Genomic DNA, 14,164 nt, shown 5'->3' with positions numbered 1-14,164 from the left:
TAAAAAGTCAAAAAAAATTTTGACCTCAAAATGTCATAAAAAACGTCATAGTATAGTAAGGCCAAAAAAAGTCAAAATTTTTTTGACCTCAAAATGTCATAAAAAACGTCATAGTATAGTAAGGTGTCAAAAAATGTCAAAAAAAGTCAAAAAAATTTTTGACCTCAAAATGTCATAAAAAACGTCATAATATAGTAAGGCGTCAAAAAATGTCAAAAAAAGTCCAAATTTTTTTGGACCTCAAAATGTCATAAAAGACGTCATAATATAGTAAGGCGTCAAAATCGGCCAAAAAAAGTCAAAATTTTTTTTGACCTCAAAATATCATAAAAAACGTCATAGTATAGTAAGGCGTCAAAATCGGCCAAAAAAAGTCAAAAAAAATTTTTGACCTCAAAATGTCATTAAAAACGTCATAGTATAGTAAGGTGTCAAAAAATGTCAAAATAAGTCAAAAAATTTTTTGACCTCAAAATGTCATAAAAAACGTCATAGTATAGTAAGGCGTCAAAATCGGCCAAAAAAAGTCAACAATTTTTTTGACCTCAAAATGTCATAAAAAAAACGTCATAGTATAGTAAGGCGTCAAAAAAAGTCAAAATTTTTTTTGACCTCAAAATGTCATAAAAAACATCATAGTATAGTAAGGCGTCAAAAAAAGTTAAAAAATTTTTTGACCTCAAAATGTCATAAAAAACGTCATAGTATAGTAAGGCGTCAAAATCGCCCAAAAAAAGTCAAACATTTTTTTGACCTCAAAATGTCATAAAAAACGTCATAGTATAGTAAGGCGTCAAAAAATGTCAAAAAAAGTCATAAATTGTTTTGACCTCAAAATGTCATAAAAAACGTCATAGTATAGTAAGGCGTCAAAAAATGTCAAAAAAAGTCAAAATTTTTTTTGACCTCAAAATGTCATAAAAAACGTCATAGTATAGTAAGGCGTCAAAAAATGTCAAAAAATTTTTTGACCTCAAAATGTCATAAAAAACGTCATAGTATAGTAAGGCGTCAAAATCGGCCAAAAAAAGTCAACAATTTTTTTGACCTCAAAATGTCATAAAAAACGTCATAGTATAGTAAGGCGTCAAAATCGGCCAAAAAAAGTCAACAATTTTTTTTGACCTCAAAATGTCATAAAAAAACGTCATAGTATAGAAAGGCGTCAAAAAAAGTTAAAAAATTTTTTGACCTCAAAATGTCATAAAAAACGTCATAGTATAGTAAGGCGTCAAAAAATGTCAAAAAAAGTCAAAAAACTTTTTGACCTCAAAATGTCATAAAAAACGTCATAGTATAGTAAGGCGTCAAAATCGGCCAAAAAAAGTCAAAAATTTTTTTGACCTCAAAATGTCATAAAAACGTCATAGTATAGTAAGGCGTTTTTTTCGGCCAAAAAAAGTCAAAAATTTTTTTGACCTCAAAATGTCATAAAAAACGTCATAGTATAGTAAGGCGTCAAAATCGGCCAAAAAAAGTCAAAAAATTTTTTGACCTCAAAATGTCATAAAAAACGTCATAGTATAGTAAGGCGTCAAAATCGGCCAAAAAAAGTCAAAAATTTTTTTGACCTCAAAATGTCATAAAAAACGTCATAGTATAGTAAGGCGTCAAAATCGGCCAAAAAAAGTCAAAAAAATTTTTTGACCTCAAAATGTCATTAAAAACGTCATAGTATAGTAAGGCGTCAAAAAATGTCAAAAAAAGTCAAAAAATGTTTTGACCTCAAAATGTCATAAAAAACGTCATAGTATAGTAAGGCGTCAAAAAATGTCAAAAATTTTTTTGACCTCAAAATGTCATAAAAAAGGTCATAGTATAGTAAGGCGTCAAAAAAAGTCAAAATTTTTTTTTACCTCAAAATGTCATAAAAAACGTCATAGTATAGTAAGGCGTCAAAAAAAGTTAAAAAAATTTTTGACCTCAAAATGTCATAAAAAACGTCATAGTATAGTAAGGCGTCAAAAAATGTCAAAAAAAGTCAAAAAACTTTTTGACCTCAAAATGTCATAAAAAACGTCATAGTATAGTAAGGCGTCAAAAAATGTCAAAAAAAGTTAAAAAAAACTTTTGACCTCAAAATGTCATAAAAAACGTCATAGTATAGTAAGGCGTCAAAAAATGTCAAAAAAAGTCAAAAATTGTTTTGACCTCAAAATGTCATAAAAAACGTCATAGTATAGTAAGGCGTCAAAAAATGTCAAAAAAAGTCAAAATTTTTTTTAACCTCAAAATGTCATAAAAAACGTCATAGTATAGTAAGGCGTCAAAAAATGTCAAAAAATTTTTTGACCTCAAAATGTCATAAAAAACGTCATAGTATAGTAAGGCGTCAAAATCGGCCAAAAAAAGTCAACAATTTTTTTGACCTCAAAATGTCATAAAAAACGTCATAGTATAGTAAGGCGTCAAAAAAAGTTAAAAAATTTTTTGACCTCAAAATGTCATAAAAAACGTCATAGTATAGTAAGGCGTCAAAAAATGTCAAAAAAAGTCAAGAAACTTTTTGACCTCAAAATGTCATAAAAAACGTCATAGTATAGTAAGGCGTCAAAATCGCCCAAAAAAAGTCAAAAATTTTTTTGGACCTCAAAATGTCATAAAAAACGTCATAGTATAGTAAGGCGTCAAAAAATGTCAAAAAAAGTCAAAAAATGTTTTGACCTCAAAATGTCATAAAAAACGTCATAGTATAGTAAGGCGTCAAAATATGTCAAAAAATTTTTTGACCTCAAAATGTCATAAAAAACGTCATAGTATAGTAAGGCGTCAAAAAAAGTCAAAAAAATTTTTGACCTCAAAATGTCATAAAAAACGTCATAGTATAGTAAGGCGTTTTTTTCGGCCAAAAAAAGTCAAAAATTTTTTTGACCTCAAAATGCCATAAAAAACATCATAGTATAGTATGGCGTCAAAATCGGCCAAAAAAAGTCAAAATTTTTTTGGACCTCAAAATGTCATAAAAAACGTCATAGTATAGTATGGCGTCAAAATCGGCCAAAAAAAGTCCAAATTTTTTTGGACCTCAAAATGTCATAAAAAACGTCATAGTATAGTATGGCGTCAAAATCGGCAAAAAAAAGTCAAAATTTTTTTGGACCTCAAAATGTCATAAAAAACGTCATAGTATAGTATGCCTTTTTTTTCGGGCAAAAAAAGTCAAAATTTTTTTGGACCTCAAAATGTCATAAAAAACGTCATAGTATATTATGGCGTTTTTTTCGGCCAAAAAAAGTCAACATTTTTTTGGACCTCAAAATGTCATAAAAAACGTCATAGTATAGTATGGCGTTTTTTTCGGCCAAAAAAAGTCAAAATTTTTTTGGACCTCAAAATGTCATAAAAAACGTCATAGTATAGTATGGCGTTTTTTTCGGCCAAAAAAAGTCCAAATTTTTTTGGACCTCAAAATGTCATAAAAAACGTCATAGTATAGTATGGCGTCAAAATCGGCCAAAAAAAGTCAAAATTTTTTTGGACCTCAAAATGTCATAAAAAGCGTCATAGTATAGTATGGCGTTTTTTTTCGGCCAAAAAAAGTCAAAATTTTTTTGGACCTCAAAATGTCATAAAAAACGTCATAGTATATTATGGCGTCAAAATTGGCCAAAAAAAGTCAAAATTTTTTTGGACCTCAAAATGTCATAAAAAACGTCATAGTATAGTATGGCGTCAAAATCGGCCAAAAAAAGTCAAAATTTTTTTGGACCTCAAAATGTCATAAAAAACGTCATAGTATAGTATGGCGTCAAAATCGGCCATAAAAAGTCCAAATTTTTTTGGACCTCAAAATGTCATAAAAAACGTCATAGTATAGTATGGCGTCAAAATCGGCAAAAAAAAGTCAAAATTTTTTTGGACCTCAAAATGTCATAAAAAACGTCATAGTATAGTATGCCGTTTTTTTCGGGCAAAAAAAGTCAAAATTTTTTTGGACCTCAAAATGTCATAAAAAACGTCATAGTATATTATGGCGTCAAAATCGGCCAAAAAAAGTCAAAATTTTTTTGGACCTCAAAATGTCATAAAAAACGTCATAGTATAGTATGGCGTTTTTTTTGGCCAAAAAAAGTCCAAATTTTTTTGGACCTCAAAATGTCATAAAAAACGTCATAGTATAGTAAGGCGTTTTTTTCGGCCAAAAAAAGTCAAAATTTTTTTGGACCTCAAAATGTCATAAAAAACGTCATAGTATAGTATGGCGTCAAAATCGGCCAAAAAAAGTCAAAATTTTTTTGGACCTCAAAATGTCATAAAAAACGTCATAGTATAGTATGGCGTCAAAATCGGCCAAAAAAAGTCAAAATTTTTTTGGAGCTCAAAATGTCATAAAAAACGTCATAGTATAGTATGACGTTTTTTTCGGCCAAAAAAAGTCAAAAATTTTTTTGACCTCAAAATGTCATAAAAAACGTCATAGTATAGTATGGCGTTTTTTTCGGGCAAAAAAAGTCAAAAATTTTTTTGACCTCAAAATGCCATAAGAAACATCATAGTATAGTATGGCGTCAAAATCGGCCAAAAAAAGTCCAAATTTTTTTGGACCTCAAAATGTCATAAAAACGTCATAGTATAGTATGGCGTTTTTTTCGGCCAAAAAAAGTCAACATTTTTTTGGACCTCAAAATGTCATAAAAAACGTCATAGTATAGTATGGCGTTTTTTTCGGCCAAAAAAAGTCAACATTTTTTTGGACCTCAAAATGTCATAAAAAACGTCATAGTATAGTATGGCGTTTTTTTCGGCCAAAAAAAGTCAACATTTTTTTGGACCTCAAAATGTCATAAAAAACGTCATAGTATAGTATGGCGTTTTTTTCGGCCAAAAAAAGTCCAAATTTTTTTGGACCTCAAAATGTCATAAAAAACGTCATAGTATAGTATGGCGTTTTTTTCGGCCAAAAAAAGTCCAAATTTTTTTGGACCTCAAAATGTCATAAAAAACGTCATAGTATAGTATGGCGTCAAAATCAGCAAAAAAAAGTCCAAATTTTTTTGGACCTCAAAATGTCATAAAAAACGTCATAGTATAGTATGGCGTCAAAATCGGCCAAAAAAAGTCAAAATTTTTTTGGACCTCAAAATGTCATAAAAAACGTCATAGTATAGTATGGCGTCAAAATCGGCCAAAAAAAGTCAAAATTTTTTTGGACCTCAAAATGTCATAAAAAGCGTCATAGTATAGTATGGCGTTTTTTTCGGCCAAAAAAAGTCAAAAATTTTTTTGACCTCAAAATGCCATAAAAAACATCATAGTATAGTATGGCGTCAAAATCGGCCAAAAAAAGTCAAAATTTTTTTGGACCTCAAAATGTCATAAAAAACGTCATAGTATAGTATGGCGTTTTTTTCGGCCAAAAAAAGTCAAAATTTTTTTGGACCTCAAAATGTCATAAAAAACGTCATAGTATAGTATGGCGTCAAAATCGGCCAAAAAAAGTCAAAATTTTTTTGGAGCTCAAAATGTCATAAAAAACGTCATAGTATAGTATGGCGTCAAAATCGGCCAAAAAAAGTCAAAATTTTTTTGGACCTCAAAATGTCATAAAAAACGTCATAGTATAGTATGGCATCAAAATCGGCAAAAAACAGTCCAAATTTTTTTGGACCTCAAAATGTCATAAAAAACGTCATAGTATAGTATGGCGTTTTTTTCGGCCAAAAAAAGTCAAAAATTTTTTTGGACCTCAAAATGTCATAAAAAGCGTCATAGTATAGTATGGCGTTTTTTTCGGCCAAAAAAAGTCAAAAATTTTTTTGACCTCAAAATGCCATAAAAAACATCATAGTATAGTATGGCGTCAAAATCGGCCAAAAAAAGTCAAAAATTTTTTGGACCTCAAAATGTCATAAAAAACGTCATAGTATAGTATGGCGTTTTTTTCGGCCAAAAAAAGTCAAAATTTTTTTGGACCTCAAAATGTCATAAAAAACGTCATAGTATAGTATGGCGTTTTTTTCGGCCAAAAAAAGTCAAAATTTTTTTGGACCTCAAAATGTCATAAAAAACGTCATAGTATAGTATGGCGTTTTTTTCGGCCAAAAAAAGTCAAAATTTTTTTGGACCTCAAAATGTCATAAAAAACGTCATAGTATAGTATGGCGTCAAAATCGGCCAAAAAAAGTCAAAATTTTTTTGGAGCTCAAAATGTCATAAAAAACGTCATAGTATAGTATGGCGTCAAAATCGGCCAAAAAAAGTCAAAATTTTTTTGGACCTCAAAATGTCATAAAAAACGTCATAGTATAGTATGGCATCAAAATCGGCAAAAAACAGTCCAAATTTTTTTGGACCTCAAAATGTCATAAAAAACGTCATAGTATAGTATGGCGTTTTTTTCGGCCAAAAAAAGTCAAAAATTTTTTTGACCTCAAAATGTCATAAAAAGCGTCATAGTATAGTATGGCGTTTTTTTCGGCCAAAAAAAGTCAAAAATTTTTTTGACCTCAAAATGCCATAAAAAACATCATAGTATAGTATGGCGTCAAAATCGGCCAAAAAAAGTCAAAATTTTTTTGGACCTCAAAATGTCATAAAAAACGTCATAGTATAGTATGGCGTTTTTTTCGGCCAAAAAAAGTCAAAATTTTTTTGGACCTCAAAATGTCATAAAAAACGTCATAGTATAGTATGGCGTTTTTTTCGGCCAAAAAAAGTCAAAATTTTTTTGGACCTCAAAATGTCATAAAAAACGTCATAGTATAGTATGGCGTTTTTTTCAGCCAAAAAAAGTCCAAATTTTTTTGGACCTCAAAATGTCATAAAAAACGTCATAGTATAGTATGGCGTTTTTGTCGGCCAAAAAAAGTCAAAATTTTTTTGGACCTCAAAATGTCATAAAAAACGTCATAGTATAGTATGGCGTCAAAATCGGCCAAAAAAAGTCAAAATTTTTTTGGACCTCAAAATGTCATAAAAAACGTCATAGTATAGTATGGCGTTTTTTTCGGCCAAAAAAAAATCCAAATTTTTTTGGACCTCAAAATGTCATAAAAAACGTCATAGTATGGTATGGCGTTTTTTTCGGCCAAAAAAAGTCAACATTTTTTTGGACCTCAAAATGTCATAAAAAACGTCATAGTATGGTATGGCGTTTTTTTCGGCCAAAAAAAGTCCAAATTTTTTTGGACCTCAAAATGTCATAAAAAACGTCATAGTATAGTATGGCGTTTTTTTCGGCCAAAAAAAGTCAAAATTTTTTTGGACCTCAAAATGTCATAAAAAACGTCATAGTATAGTATGGCGTTTTTTTCGGCCAAAAAAAGTCCAAATTTTTTTGGACCTCAAAATGTCATAAAAAACGTCATAGTATAGTATGGCGTTTTTTTCGGCCAAAAAAAGTCAAAATTTTTTTGGACCTCAAAATGTCATAAAAAACGTCATAGTATAGTATGGCGTTTTTTTCGGCCAAAAAAAGTCAAAATTTTTTTGGACCTCAAAATGTCATAAAAAACGTCATAGTATAGTATGGCGTTTTTTTCGGCCAAAAAAAGTCAAAATTTTTTTGGAGCTCAAAATGTCATAAAAAACGTCATAGTATAGTATGCCGTTTTTTTCGGCCAAAAAAAGTCAAAAATTTTTTTGACCTCAAAATGTCATAAAAAACGTCATAGTATAGTATGGCGTTTTTTTCGGCCAAAAAAAGTCAAAAATTTTTTTGACCTCAAAATGCCATAAAAAACATCATAGTATAGTATGGCGTCAAAATCGGCCAAAAAAAGTCAAAATTTTTTTGGACCTCAAAATGTCATAAAAAACGTCATAGTATAGTATGGCGTCAAAATCGGCCAAAAAAAGTCAAAATTTTTTTGGACCTCAAAATGTCATAAAAAACGTCATAGTATAGTATGGCGTCAAAATCGGCAAAAAAAAGTCAAAATTTTTTTGGACCTCAAAATGTCATAAAAAACGTCATAGTATAGTATGCCTTTTTTTTCGGGCAAAAAAAGTCAAAATTTTTTTGGACCTCAAAATGTCATAAAAAACGTCATAGTATATTATGGCGTTTTTTTCGGCCAAAAAAAGTCAACATTTTTTTGGACCTCAAAATGTCATAAAAAACGTCATAGTATAGTATGGCGTTTTTTTCGGCCAAAAAAAGTCAAAATTTTTTTGGACCTCAAAATGTCATAAAAAACGTCATAGTATAGTATGGCGTTTTTTTCGGCCAAAAAAAGTCCAAATTTTTTTGGACCTCAAAATGTCATAAAAAACGTCATAGTATAGTATGGCGTCAAAATCGGCCAAAAAAAGTCAAAATTTTTTTGGACCTCAAAATGTCATAAAAAGCGTCATAGTATAGTATGGCGTTTTTTTTCGGCCAAAAAAAGTCAAAATTTTTTTGGACCTCAAAATGTCATAAAAAACGTCATAGTATATTATGGCGTCAAAATTGGCCAAAAAAAGTCAAAATTTTTTTGGACCTCAAAATGTCATAAAAAACGTCATAGTATAGTATGGCGTCAAAATCGGCCAAAAAAAGTCAAAATTTTTTTGGACCTCAAAATGTCATAAAAAACGTCATAGTATAGTATGGCGTCAAAATCGGCCATAAAAAGTCCAAATTTTTTTGGACCTCAAAATGTCATAAAAAACGTCATAGTATAGTATGGCGTCAAAATCGGCAAAAAAAAGTCAAAATTTTTTTGGACCTCAAAATGTCATAAAAAACGTCATAGTATAGTATGCCGTTTTTTTCGGGCAAAAAAAGTCAAAATTTTTTTGGACCTCAAAATGTCATAAAAAACGTCATAGTATATTATGGCGTCAAAATCGGCCAAAAAAAGTCAAAATTTTTTTGGACCTCAAAATGTCATAAAAAACGTCATAGTATAGTATGGCGTTTTTTTTTGGCCAAAAAAAGTCCAAATTTTTTTGGACCTCAAAATGTCATAAAAAACGTCATAGTATAGTAAGGCGTTTTTTTCGGCCAAAAAAAGTCAAAATTTTTTTGGACCTCAAAATGTCATAAAAAACGTCATAGTATAGTATGGCGTCAAAATCGGCCAAAAAAAGTCAAAATTTTTTTGGACCTCAAAATGTCATAAAAAACGTCATAGTATAGTATGGCGTCAAAATCGGCCAAAAAAAGTCAAAATTTTTTTGGAGCTCAAAATGTCATAAAAAACGTCATAGTATAGTATGACGTTTTTTTCGGCCAAAAAAAGTCAAAAATTTTTTTGACCTCAAAATGTCATAAAAAACGTCATAGTATAGTATGGCGTTTTTTTCGGGCAAAAAAAGTCAAAAATTTTTTTGACCTCAAAATGCCATAAGAAACATCATAGTATAGTATGGCGTCAAAATCGGCCAAAAAAAGTCCAAATTTTTTTGGACCTCAAAATGTCATAAAAACGTCATAGTATAGTATGGCGTTTTTTTCGGCCAAAAAAAGTCAACATTTTTTTGGACCTCAAAATGTCATAAAAAACGTCATAGTATAGTATGGCGTTTTTTTCGGCCAAAAAAAGTCAACATTTTTTTGGACCTCAAAATGTCATAAAAAACGTCATAGTATAGTATGGCGTTTTTTTCGGCCAAAAAAAGTCAACATTTTTTTGGACCTCAAAATGTCATAAAAAACGTCATAGTATAGTATGGCGTTTTTTTCGGCCAAAAAAAGTCCAAATTTTTTTGGACCTCAAAATGTCATAAAAAACGTCATAGTATAGTATGGCGTTTTTTTCGGCCAAAAAAAGTCAACATTTTTTTGGACCTCAAAATGTCATAAAAAACGTCATAGTATAGTATGGCGTCAAAATCAGCAAAAAAAAGTCCAAATTTTTTTGGACCTCAAAATGTCATAAAAAACGTCATAGTATAGTATGGCGTCAAAATCGGCCAAAAAAAGTCAAAATTTTTTTGGACCTCAAAATGTCATAAAAAACGTCATAGTATAGTATGGCGTCAAAATCGGCCAAAAAAAGTCAAAATTTTTTTGGACCTCAAAATGTCATAAAAAACGTCATAGTATAGTATGGCGTCAAAATCGGCAAAAAAAAAGTCAAAATTTTTTTGGACCTCAAAATGTCATAAAAAACGTCATAGTATAGTATGCCTTTTTTTTCGGGCAAAAAAAGTCAAAATTTTTTTGGACCTCAAAATGTCATAAAAAACGTCATAGTATATTATGGCGTCAAAATCGGCCAAAAAAAGTCAAAATTTTTTTGGACCTCAAAATGTCATAAAAAACGTCATAGTATAGTATGGCGTCAAAATCGGCAAAAAAAAGTCAAAATTTTTTTGGACCTCAAAATGTCATAAAAAACGTCATAGTATAGTATGCCTTTTTTTTTCGGGCAAAAAAAGTCAAAATTTTTTTGGACCTCAAAATGTCATAAAAAACGTCATAGTATATTATGGCGTTTTTTTCGGCCAAAAAAAGTCAACATTTTTTTGGACCTCAAAATGTCATAAAAAACGTCATAGTATAGTATGGCGTCAAAATCGGCCAAAAAAAGTCCAAATTTTTTTGGACCTCAAAATGTCATAAAAAAACGTCATAGTATAGTATGGCGTTTTTTTCGGCCAAAAAAAGTCAAAATTTTTTTGGACCTCAAAATGTCATAAAAAACGTCATAGTATAGTATGGCGTCAAAATCGGCCAAAAAAAGTCCAAATTTTTTTGGACCTCAAAATGTCATAAAAAACGTCATAGTATAGTATGGCGTCAAAATCGGCCAAAAAAAGTCAAAATTTTTTTGGACCTCAAAATGTCATAAAAAGCGTCATAGTATAGTATGGCGTTTTTTTTTCGGCCAAAAAAAGTCAAAATTTTTTTGGACCTCAAAATGTCATAAAAAACGTCATAGTATATTATGGCGTCAAAATTGGCCAAAAAAAGTCCAAATTTTTTTGGACCTCAAAATGTCATAAAAAACGTCATAGTATAGTATGGCGTCAAAATCGGCCAAAAAAAGTCCAAATTTTTTTGGACCTCAAAATGTCATAAAAAACGTCATAGTATAGTATGGCGTCAAAATCGGCCATAAAAAGTCAAAATTTTTTTGGACCTCAAAATGTCATAAAAAACGTCATAGTATAGTATGGCGTCAAAATCGGCAAAAAAAAGTCACAATTTTTTTGGACCTCAAAATGTCATAAAAAACGTCATAGTATATTATGGCGTCAAAATCGGCCAAAAAAAGTCAAAATTTTTTTGGACCTCAAAATGTCATAAAAAACGTCATAGTATAGTATGGCGTCAAAATCGGCCAAAAAAAGTCAAAATTTTTTTGGACCTCAAAATGTCATAAAAAACGTCATAGTATAGTATGGCGTTTTTTTCGGCCAAAAAAAGTCAAAATTTTTTTGGACCTCAAAATGTCATAAAAAACGTCATAGTATAGTATGGCGTCAAAATCGGCCAAAAAAAGTCCAAATTTTTTTGGACCTCAAAATGTCATAAAAAACGTCATAGTATAGTATGGCGTTTTTTTCGGCCAAAAAAGGTCAAAATTTTTTTGGACCTCAAAATGTCATAAAAAACGTCATAGTATAGTATGGCGTCAAAATCGGCCAAAAAAAGTCCAAATTTTTTTGGACCTCAAAATGTCATAAAAAACGTCATAGTATAGTATGGCGTCAAAATCGGCCAAAAAAAGTCCAAATTTTTTTGGACCTCAAAATGTCATAAAAAACGTCATAGTATAGTATGGCGTTTTTTTTCGGCCAAAAAAAGTCAAAATTTTTTTGGACCTCAAAATGTCATAAAAAACGTCATAGTATAGTATGGCGTCAAAATCGGCCAAAAAAAGTCAAAATTTTTTTGGACCTCAAAATGTCATAAAAAACGTCATAGTATAGTATGGCGTCAAAATCGGCCAAAAAAAGTCAAAATTTTTTTGGACCTTAAAATGTCATAAAAAAGGTCATAGTATAGTATGGCGTTTTTTTCGGCCAAAAAAAGTCAAAAATTTTTTTGACCTCCAAATGTCATAAAAAACGTCATAGTATAGTATGGCGTTTTTTTCGGGCAAAAAAAGTCAAAAATTTTTTTGACCTCCAAATGTCATAAAAAACGTCATAGTATAGTATGGCGTTTTTTTCGGGCAAAAAAAGTCAAAATTTTTTTTGACCTCAAAATGCCATAAAAAACGTCATAGTATAGTATGGCGTCAAAAAATGTAAAAAAAATCAACATTTTTTTTGACCTCAAAATGTCATAAAAAACGTCATAGTATAGTAAGGCGTCAAAATCGGCCAAAAAAAGTCAAAAATTTTTTTTACCTCAAAATGTCATAAAAAACGTCATAGTATAGTAAGGCGTCAAAATCGGCCAAAAAAAGTCAACATTTTTTTTGACCTCAAAATGTCATAAAAAACGTCATAGTATAGTAAGGCGTCAAAATCGGCCAAAAAAAGTCAAAAAAATTCTTGATCTCAATATGTCATAAAAAAACGTCATAGTATAGTATGGCGTCAAAATCGGCCAAAAAAAGTCCAAAAATTTTTTGACCTCAAAATGTCATAAAAAACGTCATAGTATAGTAAGGCGTCAAAATCGGCCAAAAAAAGTCAAAAAATTTTTTGACCTCAAAATGTCATAAAAAACGTCATAGTATAGTAAGGCGTCAAAATCGGCCAAAAAAAGTCCAAAATTTTTTTGACCTCAAAATGTCATAAAAAACGTCATAGTATAGTAAGGCGTCAAAAAATGTCAAAAAAAGTCAAAAAAAATTTTTGACCTCAAAATGTCATAAAAAACGTCATAGTATAGTAAGGCGTCAAAATCGGCCAAAAAAAGTCAAAATTTTTTTTGACCTCAAAATGTCATAAAAAATGTCATAGTATAGTAAGGCGTCAAAATCGGCCAAAAAAAGTCAAAATTTTTTTGACCTCAAAATGTCATAAAAAACGTCATAGTATAGTAAGGCGTCAAAAAATGTCAAAAAAAGTCAAAATGTTTTTTGACCTCAAAATGTCATAAAAAACGTCATAGTATAGTAAGGCGTCAAAAAATGTCAAAAAAAGCCCAAAAATTTTTTGACCTCAAAATGTCATAAAAAACGTCATAGTATAGTAAGGCGTCAAAAAATGTCAAAAAAAAGTTAAAAAAATTTTTGACCTCAAAATGTCATAAAAAACGTCATAGTATAGTAAGGCGTCAAAATCGGCCAAAAAAAGTCAAAATTTTTTTTGACCTCAAAATGTCATAAAAAACGTCATAGTATAGTAAGGCATCAAAATCGGCCAAAAAAAGTCAAAAATTTTTTTGACCTCAAAATGTGCCAAAAAACATCATAGTATAGTAAGGCGTCAAAATCGGCCCAAAAAAGTCAAAAAAATTTTTGACCTCTGTGGTGGAAAAATACTTTCCTCCTGATGAGAAGTGAAATAGAATTCTTTAGATGTTTTATTATAAAATAAGGTTTACAGAGTAATCAATTTCTGCAGAAAGGACAGAGCTCACGCAGCATGTCATGCTACTGAGGTCTGACCCCAGGTTACAAGTTACAAGAGTACTTATGCCTGTTTCTCACATACCAGGATGGCAAGGAGGGCAGGGAGACAAAATAATCTGAAGGTCAAAAAATAGAGATAAGTTGTGCTCGGAGGCACCGGAGACATAATAGGTGTCTTCACAAAGTACAGTAAACAAAGTACATTAGGCCACTACAGGTCATGTTATATGTACTTCACCCAGAATTGAATATACGAGTTCATGAGAATATAATATGCTTGTTAAAGAATATATGGTTATATGATAAATTGACATTACAACCTCAAAATGTGCCAAACAACGTCATAGTATAGTAAGGCGTCAAAATCGGCCCAAAAAAGTCAAAAAATTTTTTGACCTCAAAATGTCATTAAAAACGTCATAGTATAGTAAGGCTTCAAAATCGGCCAAAAAAAGTCAAAAATTTTTTTGACCTCAAAATGTCATAAAAAACGTCATAGTATAGTAAGGCGTCAAAAAAAATTTTGACCTCAAAATGTCATAAAAAACGTCATAGTATAGTAAGGCGTCAAAAAATGTCAAAAAAAGTTTAAAAAATTTTTGACCTCAAAATGTCATAAAAAACGTCATAGTGTAGTAAGGCGTCAAAATCGGCCAAAAAAAGTCAAAATTTTTTTGGACCTCAAAATGTCATAAAAAACGTCATAGTATAGTAAGGCGTCAAAATCGGCCAAAAAAAGTCAAACATTTTTTTGACCTCAA

The sequence above is a fragment of the Toxotes jaculatrix genome, chromosome 15 (assembly GCF_017976425.1).
Source record: "Toxotes jaculatrix isolate fToxJac2 chromosome 15, fToxJac2.pri, whole genome shotgun sequence".
NCBI lineage: Eukaryota > Metazoa > Chordata > Actinopteri > Toxotidae > Toxotes > Toxotes jaculatrix.
The sequence above is the reverse complement of the archived record's forward strand: the minus strand, read 5'-3'. Positions refer to the sequence as shown.